We start from the raw sequence: 14,378 nt of genomic DNA on the forward strand, positions 1-14,378 counted from the left end.
ACGGAATGAAAATAAGGCACTGCTGAGATTTTAACTCAGGATCTCCTGTTTACTAGACAGGCGCTTTAACCAACTAAGCCACAGCACCACATGAAAGCTACTGTGTTACTTGAAAATTGCCTGCTTCTCTAAACTTCGTATAATGGTAACAAAATAAGCCAGAGTGAATAAATCTAAAGGTTTTAACCATCTAAGCCATAGCACCACATTTTAGATGCTGTGTTACTTGGAAATTACCGACTTCTTTAAACTTTGTATAATGATGACAAAGTAAGCCATAGTGAATGAATCTAAAGGTTTTGCACATCTTACTTTTCTATGCTTTAACCGCAACCTGCACACAAAGATCATAAAACGGAATGAAAATAAGGCACTGCTGAGATTTGAACTCAGGATCTCCTGTTCAACTAAGCCACAGCACCACATGAAAGCTGCTGTGTTACTTCAAAATTGCCTGCTTCTCTAAACTTCGTATAATGGTAACAAAATAAGCCAGTGTGAATAAATCTAAAGGTTTTAACCATCTAAGCCACAGCACCACATTTTAGATGCTGTGTTACTTGGAAATTACCGACTTCTTTAAACTTTGTATAATGATGACAAAGTAAGCCATAGTGAATGAATCTAAAGGTTTTGCACATCTTACTTTTCTATGCTTTAACCGCAACCTGCACACAAAGATCATAAAACGGAATGAAAATAAGGCACTGCTGAGATTTTAACTCAGGATCTCCTGTTTACTAGACAGGCGCTTTAACCAACTAAGCCACAGCACCACATGAAAGCTACTGTGTTACTTGAAAATTGCCTGCTTCTCTAAACTTCGTATAATGGTAACAAAATAAGCCAGAGTGAATAAATCTAAAGGTTTTAACCATCTAAGCCACAGCACCACATTTTAGATGCTGTGTTACTTGGAAATTACCGACTTCTTTAAACTTTGTATAATGATGACAAAGTAAGCCATAGTGAATGAATCTAAAGGTTTTGCACATCTTACTTTTCTATGCTTTAACCGCAACCTGCACACAAAGATCAGAAAACGGAATGAAAATAAGGCACTGCTGAGATTTGAACTCAGGATCTCCAGTTTACTAGACAGGCGCTTTGACCAACTAAGCCACAGCACCACATGAAAGCTACTGTGTTACTTGAAAATTGTCTGCTTCTCTAAACTTCGTATAATAGTAACAAATTAAGCCAGAGTGAATAAATCTAAAGGTTTTAACCATCTAAGCCACAGCACCACATTTTAGATGCTGTGTTACTTGGAAATTACCGACTTCTTTAAACTTTGTATAATGATGACAAAGTAAGCCATAGTGAATGAATCTAAAGGTTCTGCACATCTTATTTTCTATGCTTTAACAGCAAACTTCAAACAAAGATCCTAAAACAGAATGAAAATAAGGCACTGCTGAGATTTGAACTCAGGATCTCCTGTTTACTAGACAGGCGCTTTGTCCAACTAAGCCACAGCACCACATGAAAGCTACTGTGTTAGTTGAAAATTGCCTGCTTCTCTAAACTTCGTATAATGGTAACAAATTAAGCCAGAGTAAATAAATCTAAAGGTTTTAACCATCTAAGCCACAGCACCACATTTTAGATGCTGTGTTACTTGGAAATTACCAACTTCTTTAAACTTTGTATACTGATGACAAAGTAAGCCAGAGTGAATGAATCTAAAGATTTTGCACATCTTACTTTTCTATGCTTTAACAGCAACCTGCACACAAAGATCAGAAAACGGAATGAAAATAAGGCACTGCTGAGATTTGAACTCAGGATCTCCTGTTTACTAGACAGGCGCTTTGACCAACTAAGCCACAGCACCACATGAAAGCTACCGTGTTACTTGAAAATTGTCTGCTTCTCTAAACTTCGTATAATGGTAACAAATTAAGCCAGAGTGAATAAATCTAAAGGTTTTAACCATGTAAGCCACAGCACCACATTTTAGATGCTGTGTTACTTGGAAATTACCGACTTCTTTAAACTCTGTATAATGATGACAAAGTAAGCCAGAGTGAATGAATCTAAAGATTTTGCACATCTTACTTTTCTATGCTTTAACCGCAACCTGCACACAAAGATCATAAAACGGAATGAAAATAAGGCACTGCTGAGATTTTAACTCAGGATCTCCTGTTTACTAGACAGGCGCTTTAACCAACTAAGCCACAGCACCACATGAAAGCTACTGTGTTACTTGAAAATTGTCTGCTTCTCTAAACTTCGTATAATGGTAACAAATTAAGCCAGAGTGAATAAATCTAAAGGTTTTAACCATCTAAGCCACAGCACCACATTTTAGATGCTGTGTTACTTGGAAATTACCGACTTCTTTAAACTTTGTATAATGATGACAAAGTAAGCCATAGTGAATGAATCTAAAGGTTCGGCACATCTTATTTTCTATGCTTTAACAGCAAACTTCAAACAAAGATCCTAAAACAGAATGAAAATAAGGCACTGCTGAGATTTGAACTCAGGATCTCCTGTTTACTAGACAGGCGCTTTGACCAACTAAGCCACAGCACCACATGAAAGCTACTGTGTTAGTTGAAAATTGCCTGCTTCTCTAAACTTCGTATAATGGTAACAAATTAAGCCAGAGTGAATAAATCTAAAGGTTTTAACCATCTAAGCCACAGCACCACATTTTAGATGCTGTGTTACTTGGAAATTACCAACTTCTTTAAACTTTGTATACTGATGACAAAGTAAGCCAGAGTGAATGAATCTAAAGATTTTGCACATCTTACTTTTCTATGCTTTAACAGCAACCTGCACACAAAGATCAGAAAACGGAATGAAAATAAGGCACTGCTGAGATTTGAACTCAGGATCTCCTGTTTACTAGACAGGCGCTTTGACCAACTAAGCCACAGCACCACATGAAAGCTACCGTGTTACTTGAAAATTGTCTGCTTCTCTAAACTTCGTATAATGGTAACAAATTAAGCCAGAGTGAATAAATCTAAAGGTTTTAACCATCTAAGCCACAGCACCACATTTTAGATGCTGTGTTACTTGGAAATTACCGACTTCTTTAAACTCTGTATAATGATGACAAAGTAAGCCAGAGTGAATGAATCTAAAGATTTTGCACATCTTACTTTTCTATGCTTTAACCGCAACCTGCACACAAAGATCATAAAAAAGAATGAAAATAAGGCACTGCTGAGATTTTAACTCAGGATCTCCTGTATACTAGACAGGCGCTTCAACCAACTAAGCCACAGCACCACATGAAAGCTACTGTGTTACTTGAAAATTGCCTGCTTCTCTAAACTTCGTATAATGGTAACAAAATAAGCCAGAGTGAATAAATCTAAAGGTTTTAACCATCTAAGATATAGCACCACATTTTAGATGCTGTGTTACTTGGAAATTACAGACTTCTTTAAACTTTGTATAATGATGACAAAGTAAGCCATAGTGAATGAATCTAAAGGTTTTGCACATCTTACTTTTCTATGCTTTAACCGCAACCTGCACACAAAGATCATAAAACGGAATGAAAATAAGGCACTGCTGAGATTTGAACTCAGGATCTCCTGTTTACTAGACAGGCGCTTTGACCAACTAAGCCACAGCACCACATGAAAGCAACCGTGTTACTTGAAAATTGTCTGCTTCTCTAAACTTCGTATAATGGTAACAAATTAAGCCAGAGTGAATAAATCTAAAGGTTTTAACCATCTAAGCCACAGCACCACATTTTAGATGCTGTGTTACTTGGAAATTACCGACTTCTTTAAACTCTGTATAATGATGACAAAGTAAGCCATAGTGAATGAATCTAAAGGTTTTGCACATCTTACTTTTCTATGCTTTAACCGCAACCTGCACACAAAGATCATAAAACGGAATGAAAATAAGGCACTGCTGAGATTTGAACTCAGGATCTCCTGTTTACTAGACAGGCGCTTTAACCAACTAAGCCACAGCACCACATGAAAGCTACTGATTTACTTGAAAATTGCCTGCTTCTCTAAACTTCGTATAATGGTAACAAAATAAGCCAGAGTGAATAAATCTAAAGGTTTTAACCATCTAAGCCATAGCACCACATTTTAGATGCTGTGTTACTTGGAAATTACCGACTTCTTTAAACTTTGTATAATGATGACAAAGTAAGCCATAGTGAATGAATCTAAAGGTTTTGCACATCTTACTTTTCTATGCTTTTACCGCAACCTGCACACAAAGATCATAAAACGGAATGAAAATAAGGCACTGCTGAGATTTGAACTCAGGATCTCCTGTTTACTAGACATGCGCTTTAACCAACTAAGCCACAGCACCACATGAAAGCTACTGTGTTACTTGAAAATTGCCTGCTTCTCTAAACTTCGTATAATGGTAACAAAATAAGCCAGAGTGAATAAATCTAAAGGTTTTAACCATCTAAGCCACAGCACCACATTTTAGATGCTGTGTTACTTGGAAATTACCGACTTCTTTAAACTCTGTATAATGATGACAAAGTAAGCCAGAGTGAATGAATCTAAAGATTTTGCACATCTTACTTTTCTATGCTTTAACCGCAACCTGCACACAAAGATCATAAAACGGAATGAAAATAAGGCACTGCTGAGATTTTAACTCAGGATCTCCTGTTTACTAGACAGGCGCTTTAACCAACTAAGCCACAGCACCACATGAAAGCTACTGTGTTACTTGAAAATTGCCTGCTTCTCTAAACTTCGTATAATGGTAACAAAATAAGCCAGAGTGAATAAATCTAAAGGTTTTAACCATCTAAGCCATAGCACCACATTTTAGATGCTGTGTTACTTGGAAATTACCGACTTCTTTAAACTTTGTATAATGATGACAAAGTAAGCCATAGTGAATGAATCTAAAGGTTTTGCACATCTTACTTTTCTATGCTTTAACCGCAACCTGCACACAAAGATCATAAAACGGAATGAAAATAAGGCACTGCTGAGATTTGAACTCAGGATCTCCTGTTTACTAGACAGGCGCTTTGACCAACTAAGCCACAGCACCACATGAAAGCTAATGTGTTACTTGAAAATTGTCTGCTTCTCTAAACTTCGTATAATGGTAACAAATTAAGCCAGAGTGAATAAATCTAAAGGTTTTAACCATCTAAGCCACAGCACCACATTTTAGATGCTGTGTTACTTGGAAATTACCGACTTCTTTAAACTTTGTATAATGATGACAAAGTAAGCCATAGTGAATGAATCTAAAGGTTTTGCACATCTTACTTTTCTATGCTTTTACCGCAACCTGCACACAAAGATCATAAAACGGAATGAAAATAAGGCACTGCTGAGATTTGAACTCAGGATCTCCTGTTTACTAGACATGCGCTTTAACCAACTAAGCCACAGCACCACATGAAAGCTACTGTGTTACTTGAAAATTGCCTGCTTCTCTAAACTTCGTATAATGGTAACAAAATAAGCCAGAGTGAATAAATCTAAAGGTTTTAACCATCTAAGCCACAGCACCACATTTTAGATGCTGTGTTACTTGGAAATTACCGACTTCTTTAAACTCTGTATAATGATGACAAAGTAAGCCAGAGTGAATGAATCTAAAGATTTTGCACATCTTACTTTTCTATGCTTTAACCGCAACCTGCACACAAAGATCATAAAACGGAATGAAAATAAGGCACTGCTGAGATTTTAACTCAGGATCTCCTGTTTACTAGACAGGCGCTTTAACCAACTAAGCCACAGCACCACATGAAAGCTACTGTGTTACTTGAAAATTGCCTGCTTCTCTAAACTTCGTATAATGGTAACAAAATAAGCCAGAGTGAATAAATCTAAAGGTTTTAACCATCTAAGCCATAGCACCACATTTTAGATGCTGTGTTACTTGGAAATTACCGACTTCTTTAAACTTTGTATAATGATGACAAAGTAAGCCATAGTGAATGAATCTAAAGGTTTTGCACATCTTACTTTTCTATGCTTTAACCGCAACCTGCACACAAAGATCATAAAACGGAATGAAAATAAGGCACTGCTGAGATTTGAACTCAGGATCTCCTGTTTACTAGACAGGCGCTTTGACCAACTAAGCCACAGCACCACATGAAAGCTACTGTGTTACTTGAAAATTGTCTGCTTCTCTAAACTTCGTATAATGGTAACAAATTAAGCCAGAGTGAATAAATCTAAAGGTTTTAACCATCTAAGCCACAGCACCACATTTTAGATGCTGTGTTACTTGGAAATTACCGACTTCTTTAAACTCTGTATAATGATGACAAAGTAAGCCAGAGTGAATAAATCTAAAGATTTTGCACATCTTACTTTTCTATGCTTTAACAGCAACCTGCACACAAAGATCAGAAAACGGAATGAAAATAAGGCACTGCTGAGATTTGAACTCAGGATCTCCTGTTTACTAGACAGGCGCTTTAACCAACTAAGCCACAGCACCACATGAAAGCTACTGATTTACTTGAAAATTGCCTGCTTCTCTAAACTTCGTATAATGGTAACAAAATAAGCCAGAGTGAATAAATCTAAAGGTTTTAACCATCTAAGCCATAGCACCACATTTTAGATGCTGTGTTACTTGGAAATGACCGACTTCTTTAAACTTTGTATAATGATGACAAAGTAAGCCATAGTGAATGAATCTAAAGGTTTTGCACATCTTACTTTTCTATGCTTTAACCGCAACCTGCACACAAAGATCATAAAACGGAATGAAAATAAGGCACTGCTGAGATTTGAACTTAGGATCTCCTGTTTACTAGACAGGCGCTTTGACCAACTAAGCCACAGCACCACATGAAAGCTACCGTGTTACTTGAAAATTGTCTGCTTCTCTAAACTTCGTATAATGGTAACAAATTAAGCCAGAGTGAATAAATCTAAAGGTTTTAACCATCTAAGCCACAGCACCACATTTTAGATGCTGTGTTACTTGGAAATTACCGACTTCTTTAAACTCTGTATAATGATGACAAAGTAAGCCATAGTGAATGAATCTAAAGGTTTTGCACATCTTACTTTTCTATGCTTTAACCGCAACCTGCACACAAAGATCATAAAACGGAATGAAAATAAGACACTGCTGAGATTTGAACTCAGGATCTCCTGTTTACTAGACAGGCGCTTTGACCAACTAAGCCACAGCACCACATGAAAGCTACTGTGTTACTTGAAAATTGTCTGCTTCTCTAAACTTCGTATAATGGTAACAAATTAAGCCAGAGTGAATAAATCTAAAGGTTTTAACCATCTAAGCCACAGCACCACATTTTAGATGCTGTGTTACTTGGAAATTACCGACTTCTTTAAACTCTGTATAATGATGACAAAGTAAGCCAGAGTGAATAAATCTAAAGATTTTGCACATCTTACTTTTCTATGCTTTAACAGCAACCTGCACACAAAGATCAGAAAACGGAATGAAAATAAGGCACTGCTGAGATTTGAACTCAGGATCTCCTGTTTACTAGACAGGCGCTTTAACCAACTAAGCCACAGCACCACATGAAAGCCACTGATTTACTTGAAAATTGCCTGCTTCTCTAAACTTCGTATAATGGTAACAAAATAAGCCAGAGTGAATAAATCTAAAGGTTTTAACCATCTAAGCCATAGCACCACATTTTAGATGCTGTGTTACTTGGAAATTACCGACTTCTTTAGACTTTGTATAATGATGACAAAGTAAGCCAGAGTGAATGAATCTAAAGGTTTTGCACATCTTACTTTTCTATGCTTTAACAGCAACCTGCACACAAAGATCAGAAAACGGAATGAAAATAAGACACTGCTGAGATTTGAACTCAGGATCTCCTGTTCAACTAAGCCACAGCACCACATGAAAGCTGCTGTGTTACTTCAAAATTGCCTGCTTCTCTAAACTTCATATAATGGTAACAAAATAAGCCAGTGTGAATAATTCTAAAGGTTTTAACCATCTAAGCCACAGCACCACATTTTAGATGCTGTGTTACTTGGAAATTACCGACTTCTTTAAACTTTGTATAATGATGACAAAGTAAGCCATAGTGAATGAATCTAAAGGTTTTGCACATCTTACTTTTCTATGCTTTAACCGCAACCTGCACACAAAGATCATAAAACGGAATGAAAATAAGACACTGCTAAAATTTGAACTCAGGATCTCCTGTTTACTAGACAGGCGCTTTGACCAACTAAGCCACAGCACCACATGAAAGCTACTGTGTTACTTGAAAATTGTCTGCTTCTCTAAACTTCGTATAATGGTAACAAATTAAGCCAGAGTGAATAAATCTAAAGGTTTTAACCATCTAAGCCACAGCACCACATTTTAGATGCTGTGTTACTTGGAAATTACCGACTTCTTTAAACTCTGTATAATGATGACAAAGTAAGCCAGAGTGAATAAATCTAAAGATTTTGCACATCTTACTTTTCTATGCTTTAACCGCAACCTGCACACAAAGATCATAAAACGGAATGAAAATAAGGCACTGCTGAGATTTTAACTCAGGATCTCCTGTTTACTAGACAGGCGCTTTAACCAAGTAAGCCACAGCACCACATGAAAGCTACTGTGTTACTTGAAAATTGCCTGCTTCTCTAAACTTCGTATAATGGTAACAAAATAAGCCAGAGTGAATAAATCTAAAGGTTTTAACCATCTAAGCCATAGCACCACATTTTAGATGCTGTGTTACTTGGAAATTACTGACTTCTTTAAACTTTGTATAATGATGACAAAATAAGCCATAGTGAATGAATCTAAAGTTTTTGCACATCTTACTTTTCTATGCTTTAACCGCAACCTGCACACAAAGATCAGAAAACGGAATGAAAATAAGGCACTGCTGAGATTTTAACTCAGGATCTCCTGTTTACTAGACAGGCGCTTTAACCAACTAAGCCACAGCACCACATGAAAGCTACTGTGTTACTTGAAAATTGTCTGCTTCTCTAAACTTCGTATAATGGTAACAAAATAAGCCAGAGTGAATAAATCTAAAGGTTTTAACCATCTAAGCCATAGCACCACATTTTAGATGCTGTGTTACTTGGAAATTACCGACTTCTTTAGACTTTGTATAATGATGACAAAGTAAGCCAGAGTGAATGAATCTAAAGGTTTTGCACATCTTACTTTTCTATGCATTAACAGCAACCTGCACACAAAGATCAGAAAACGGAATGAAAATAAGACACTGCTAAGATTTGAACTCAGGATCTCCTGTTCAACTAAGCCACAGCACCACATGAAAGCTGCTGTGTTACTTCAAAATTGCCTGCTTCTCTAAACTTTGTATAATGGTAACAAAATAAGCCAGTGTGAATAAATCTAAAGGTTTTAACCATCTAAGCCACAGCACCACATTTTAGATGCTGTGTTACTTGGAAATTACCGACTTCTTTAAACTTTGTATAATGATGACAAAGTAAGCCATAGTGAATGAATCTAAAGGTTCTGCACATCTTATTTTCTATGCTTTAACAGCAAACTTCAAACAAAGATCCTAAAACAGAATGAAAATAAGGCACTGCTGAGATTTGAACTCAGGATCTCCTGTTTACTAGACAGGCGCTTTGACCAACTAAGCCACAGCACCACATGAAAGCTACTGTGTTAGTTGAAAATTGCCTGCTTCTCTAAACTTCGTATAATGGTAACAAATTAAGCCAGAGTGAATAAATCTAAAGGTTTTAACCATCTAAGCCACAGCACCACATTTTAGATGCTGTGTTACTTGGAAATTACCAACTTCTTTAAACTTTGTATACTGATGACAAAGTAAGCCAGAGTGAATGAATCTAAAGATTTTGCACATCTTACTTTTCTATGCTTTAACAGCAACCTGCACACAAAGATCAGAAAACGGAATGAAAAAAAGGCACTGCTGAGATTTGAACTCAGGATCTCCTGTTTACTAGACAGGCGCTTTGACCAACTAAGCCACAGCACCACATGAAAGCTACCGTGTTACTTGAAAATTGTCTGCTTCTCTAAACTTCGTATAATGGTAACAAATTAAGCCAGAGTGAATAAATCTAAAGGTTTTAACCATCTAAGCCACAGCACCACATTTTAGATGCTGTGTTACTTGGAAATTACCGACTTCTTTAAACTCTGTATAATGATGACAAAGTAAGCCAGAGTGAATGAATCTAAAGATTTTGCACATCTTACTTTTCTATGCTTTAACCGCAACCTGCACACAAAGATCATAAAAAAGAATGAAAATAAGGCACTGCTGAGATTTTAACTCAGGATCTCCTGTATACTAGACAGGCGCTTTAACCAACTAAGCCACAGCACCACATGAAAGCTACTGTGTTACTTGAAAATTGCCTGCTTCTCTAAACTTCGTATAATGGTAACAAAATAAGCCAGAGTGAATAAATCTAAAGGTTTTAACCATCTAAGATATAGCACCACATTTTAGATGCTGTGTTACTTGGAAATTACAGACTTCTTTAAACTTTGTATAATGATGACAAAGTAAGCCATAGTGAATGAATCTAAAGGTTTTGCACATCTTACTTTTCTATGCTTTAACCGCAACCTGCACACAAAGATCATAAAACGGAATGAAAATAAGGCACTGCTGAGATTTGAACTCAGAATCTCCTGTTTACTAGACAGGCGCTTTGACCAACTAAGCCACAGCACCACATGAAAGCAACCGTGTTACTTGAAAATTGTCTGCTTCTCTAAACTTCGTATAATGGTAACAAATTAAGCCAGAGTGAATAAATCTAAAGGTTTTAACCATCTAAGCCACAGCACCACATTTTAGATGCTGTGTTACTTGGAAATTACCGACTTCTTTAAACTCTGTATAATGATGACAAAGTAAGCCATAGTGAATGAATCTAAAGGTTTTGCACATCTTACTTTTCTATGCTTTAACCGCAACCTGCACACAAAGATCATAAAACGGAATGAAAATAAGGCACTGCTGAGATTTGAACTCAGGATCTCCTGTTTACTAGACAGGCGCTTTAACCAACTAAGCCACAGCACCACATGAAAGCTACTGATTTACTTGAAAATTGCCTGCTTCTCTAAACTTCGTATAATGGTAACAAAATAAGCCAGAGTGAATAAATCTAAAGGTTTTAACCATCTAAGCCATAGCACCACATTTTAGATGCTGTGTTACTTGGAAATTACCGACTTCTTTAAACTTTGTATAATGATGACAAAGTAAGCCATAGTGAATGAATCTAAAGGTTTTGCACATCTTACTTTTCTATGCTTTAACCGCAACCTGCACACAAAGATCATAAAACGGAATGAAAATAAGGCACTGCTGAGATTTGAACTCAGGATCTCCTGTTTACTAGACATGCGCTTTAACCAACTAAGCCACAGCACCACATGAAAGCTGCTGTGTTACTTGAAAATTGCCTGCTTCTCTAAACTTCGTATAATGGTAACAAAATAAGCCAGAGTGAATAAATCTAAAGGTTTTAACCATCTAAGCCTTAGCACCACATTTAGGATGCTGTGTTACTTGGAAATTACCGACTTCTTTAAACTTTGTATAATGATGACAAAAAAAGCCATAGTGAATGAATCTAAAGGTTCTGCACATCTTATTTTCTATGCTTTAACAGCAAACTTCAAACAAAGATCCTAAAACAGAATGAAAATAAGGCACTGCTGAGATTTGAACTCAGGATCTCCTGTTTACTAGACAGGCGCTTTGACCAACTAAGCCACAGCACCACATGAAAGCTACTGTGTTACTTGAAAATTGTCTGCTTCTCTAAACTTCGTATAATGGTAACAAAATAAGCCAGAGTGAATAAATCTAAAGGTTTTAACCATCTAAGCCACAGCACCACATTTTAGATGCTGTGTTACTTGGAAATTACCGACTTCTTTAAACTCTGTATAATGATGACAAAGTAAGCCAGAGTGAATGAATCTAAAGATTTTGCACATCTTACTTTTCTATGCTTTAACAGCAACCTGCACACAAAGATCAGAAAACGGAATGAAAATAAGGCACTGCTGAGATTTGAACTCAGGATCTCCTGTTTACTAGACAGGCGCTTTGACCAACTAAGCCACAGCACCACATGAAAGCTGCTGTGTTACTTGAAAATTGCCTGCTTCTCTAAACTTCGTATAATGGTAACAAAATAAGCCAGTGTGAATAAATCTAAAGGTTTTAACCATCTAAGCCACAGCACCACATTTTAGATGCTGTGTTACTTGGAAATTACCGACTTCTTTAAACTTTGTATAATGATGACTAAGTAAGCCATAGTGAATGAATCTAAAGGTTCTGCGCATCTTATTTTCTATGCTTTAACAGCAAACTTCAAACAAAGATCCTAAAACAGAATGAAAATAAGGCACTGCTGAGATTTGAACTCAGGATCTCCTGTTTACTAGATAGGCGCTTTGACCAACTAAGCCACAGCACCACATGAAAGCTGCTGTGTTACTTGAAAATTGCCTGCTTCTCTAAACTTCATATAATGGTAACAAAATAAGCCAGAGTGAATAAATCTAAAGGTTTTAACCAGCTAAGCCACAGCACCACATTTTAGATGTTGTGTTACTTGGAAATTAGCGACTTCTTTAAACTTTGTATAATGATGACAAAGTAAGCCATAGTGAATGAATCTAAAGGTTTTGCACATCTTATTTTCTATGCTTTAACAGCAAACTTCAAACAAAGATAATAAAACAGAATGAAAATAAGGCACTGCTGAGATTTGAACTCACGATCTCCTGTTTACTAGACATGCGCTTTGACCAACTAAGCCACAGCACCACATGAAAGCTGTTGTGTTACTTGAAAATTGACTGCTCCTCTAAACTTCGTATAATGGTAACAAAATAAGCCAGAGTGAATAAATCTAAAGGTTTTAACCATCTAAGCCACAGCACCACATTTTAGATGCTGTGTTACTTGGAAATTAGCGACTTCTTTAAACTTTGTATAATGATGACAAAGTAAGCCAGAGTGAATGAATCTAAAGGTTTTGCACATTTTACTTTTCTATGCTTTAACCGCAAACTGCACACAAAGATCATAAAACGGAATGAAAATAAGGCACTGCTGAGATTTGAACTCAGGATCTCCTGTTTACTAGACAGGCGCTTTAACCAACTAAGCCACAGCACCACATGAAAGCTGCTGTGTTACTTGAAAATTGCCTGCTTCTCTACACTTCGTATAATGGTAACAAAATAAGCCAGAGTGAATAAATCTAAAGGTTTAACCATCTAAGCCACAGCATAAAATGAATAATAAAAAAGGGTACTTATGTAGTATCTGGGCTGCCGATTTTTTGATTGTATGCCTTAAGTTAAGGCATACAATCAGATGCGATGCGATGCGATATCGCATCGCATCGCATCGCATCGCATCCGATATCGGATGCGATGACCCGATTTTTCCATAGGAATCAATGTTAAAATGATTCCTATGGAAAAATGGGTCCTTTTCATACCCCTACTATCCAAGTGGGCATGGAGTTGGATATAAATCTGTGGCGAGCGTAGCGAGCCACCGAGCCCGAAGCGTGGCGAGCGAAGCGAGCCCTGCGAGGGGACGGTATTCGTCCCCTCGCGGGGCTCGCTTCGCTCGCCACGCTTCGGGCTCGGTGGCTCGCTACGCTCGCCACAGGTTTATATCCAACTCCATGCCCACTTGGATAGTAGGGGTATGAAAAGGACCCATTTTTCCCATTGAATTCCATGTTAAAATGGACTCAGTCCATTTTAACATTGATTCCTATGGAAAAATCGGGTCATCGCATCGCATCGCATCGCATCGAATCGCATGGTCGCATGCGATGCGATGCGATCTCCCGATCCGACCCGATTTAGAAATCGGCAGCCCAGATACTACATAAGTACCTAAAAAAGAAGGGGATTGTTTTTTTTAATCTGTGCTCTTCTGAAATGGAGTGCAACTTTAAACTTTGTATATTGATGACCAAGAGAGCCAGAGTGAATGAATCTAAAGGTTTTGCACAACTTACCGTACTTTTTCATGCTTCAACAGAAAACTGCATGAAAAGATCATAAAACAGAATAAAGCTAAGGCACTGCTGAGATTTGAACTCAGGATCTCCTGTTTACTAGACAGGCACTTTGACCAACTAAGCCAGAGCACCACATGAAAGCTACTGTGTTACTTGAAAATTGCCTGCTTCTCTAAACTTCGTATAATGGTAACAAAATAAGCCAGAGTGAATAAATCTAAAGGTTTTAACCATCTAAGCCACAGCACCACATTTTAGATGCTGTGTTACTTGGAAATTACCGACTTCTTTAAACTTTGTATAATGATGACAAAGTAAGCCAGAGTGAATGAATCTAAAGGTTTTGCACATCTTACTTTTCTATGCTTTAACAGCAAGCTGCACACAAAGATC

The 14,378-nt window shown here is 37.2% G+C and overlaps 19 non-coding genes across 19 annotated transcripts; all 19 read right to left on the reverse strand.

The window, feature by feature from the left end:
* Positions 1–1,056: 1,056 nt before the first annotated feature.
* On the reverse strand, positions 1,057–1,130 carry TRNAT-AGU (transfer RNA threonine (anticodon AGU)). The gene has a single exon. It is a non-coding gene; the product is annotated as a tRNA-Thr (tRNA).
* Positions 1,131–1,409: 279 nt separating this feature from the next.
* On the reverse strand, positions 1,410–1,483 carry TRNAT-AGU (transfer RNA threonine (anticodon AGU)). The gene has a single exon. It is a non-coding gene; the product is annotated as a tRNA-Thr (tRNA).
* A 280-nt stretch (positions 1,484–1,763) lies between these two features.
* On the reverse strand, positions 1,764–1,837 carry TRNAT-AGU (transfer RNA threonine (anticodon AGU)). The gene has a single exon. It is a non-coding gene; the product is annotated as a tRNA-Thr (tRNA).
* A 633-nt stretch (positions 1,838–2,470) lies between these two features.
* On the reverse strand, positions 2,471–2,544 carry TRNAT-AGU (transfer RNA threonine (anticodon AGU)). Its single transcript has one exon. It is a non-coding gene; the product is annotated as a tRNA-Thr (tRNA).
* A 280-nt stretch (positions 2,545–2,824) lies between these two features.
* TRNAT-AGU (transfer RNA threonine (anticodon AGU)) lies at positions 2,825–2,898 on the reverse strand. Its single transcript has one exon. It is a non-coding gene; the product is annotated as a tRNA-Thr (tRNA).
* Positions 2,899–3,532: 634 nt separating this feature from the next.
* On the reverse strand, positions 3,533–3,606 carry TRNAT-AGU (transfer RNA threonine (anticodon AGU)). Its single transcript has one exon. It is a non-coding gene; the product is annotated as a tRNA-Thr (tRNA).
* Positions 3,607–3,886: 280 nt separating this feature from the next.
* TRNAT-AGU (transfer RNA threonine (anticodon AGU)) lies at positions 3,887–3,960 on the reverse strand. Its single transcript has one exon. It is a non-coding gene; the product is annotated as a tRNA-Thr (tRNA).
* Positions 3,961–4,948: 988 nt separating this feature from the next.
* TRNAT-AGU (transfer RNA threonine (anticodon AGU)) lies at positions 4,949–5,022 on the reverse strand. Its single transcript has one exon. It is a non-coding gene; the product is annotated as a tRNA-Thr (tRNA).
* A 988-nt stretch (positions 5,023–6,010) lies between these two features.
* Positions 6,011–6,084, reverse strand: TRNAT-AGU (transfer RNA threonine (anticodon AGU)). The gene has a single exon. It is a non-coding gene; the product is annotated as a tRNA-Thr (tRNA).
* A 280-nt stretch (positions 6,085–6,364) lies between these two features.
* On the reverse strand, positions 6,365–6,438 carry TRNAT-AGU (transfer RNA threonine (anticodon AGU)). Its single transcript has one exon. It is a non-coding gene; the product is annotated as a tRNA-Thr (tRNA).
* A 634-nt stretch (positions 6,439–7,072) lies between these two features.
* TRNAT-AGU (transfer RNA threonine (anticodon AGU)) lies at positions 7,073–7,146 on the reverse strand. The gene has a single exon. It is a non-coding gene; the product is annotated as a tRNA-Thr (tRNA).
* A 280-nt stretch (positions 7,147–7,426) lies between these two features.
* On the reverse strand, positions 7,427–7,500 carry TRNAT-AGU (transfer RNA threonine (anticodon AGU)). The gene has a single exon. It is a non-coding gene; the product is annotated as a tRNA-Thr (tRNA).
* A 2,009-nt stretch (positions 7,501–9,509) lies between these two features.
* TRNAT-AGU (transfer RNA threonine (anticodon AGU)) lies at positions 9,510–9,583 on the reverse strand. The gene has a single exon. It is a non-coding gene; the product is annotated as a tRNA-Thr (tRNA).
* Positions 9,584–9,863: 280 nt separating this feature from the next.
* TRNAT-AGU (transfer RNA threonine (anticodon AGU)) lies at positions 9,864–9,937 on the reverse strand. The gene has a single exon. It is a non-coding gene; the product is annotated as a tRNA-Thr (tRNA).
* A 634-nt stretch (positions 9,938–10,571) lies between these two features.
* TRNAT-AGU (transfer RNA threonine (anticodon AGU)) lies at positions 10,572–10,645 on the reverse strand. The gene has a single exon. It is a non-coding gene; the product is annotated as a tRNA-Thr (tRNA).
* A 280-nt stretch (positions 10,646–10,925) lies between these two features.
* On the reverse strand, positions 10,926–10,999 carry TRNAT-AGU (transfer RNA threonine (anticodon AGU)). Its single transcript has one exon. It is a non-coding gene; the product is annotated as a tRNA-Thr (tRNA).
* Positions 11,000–11,632: 633 nt separating this feature from the next.
* On the reverse strand, positions 11,633–11,706 carry TRNAT-AGU (transfer RNA threonine (anticodon AGU)). Its single transcript has one exon. It is a non-coding gene; the product is annotated as a tRNA-Thr (tRNA).
* Positions 11,707–11,986: 280 nt separating this feature from the next.
* TRNAT-AGU (transfer RNA threonine (anticodon AGU)) lies at positions 11,987–12,060 on the reverse strand. Its single transcript has one exon. It is a non-coding gene; the product is annotated as a tRNA-Thr (tRNA).
* Positions 12,061–13,046: 986 nt separating this feature from the next.
* TRNAT-AGU (transfer RNA threonine (anticodon AGU)) lies at positions 13,047–13,120 on the reverse strand. Its single transcript has one exon. It is a non-coding gene; the product is annotated as a tRNA-Thr (tRNA).
* Between the last annotated feature and the right edge of the window lie 1,258 nt (positions 13,121–14,378).

This window comes from Crinia signifera, chromosome 11 (genome assembly GCF_055691185.1).
Source record: "Crinia signifera chromosome 11, ASM5569118v1, whole genome shotgun sequence".
NCBI classification, from domain to species: Eukaryota; Metazoa; Chordata; class Amphibia; order Anura; family Myobatrachidae; genus Crinia; species Crinia signifera.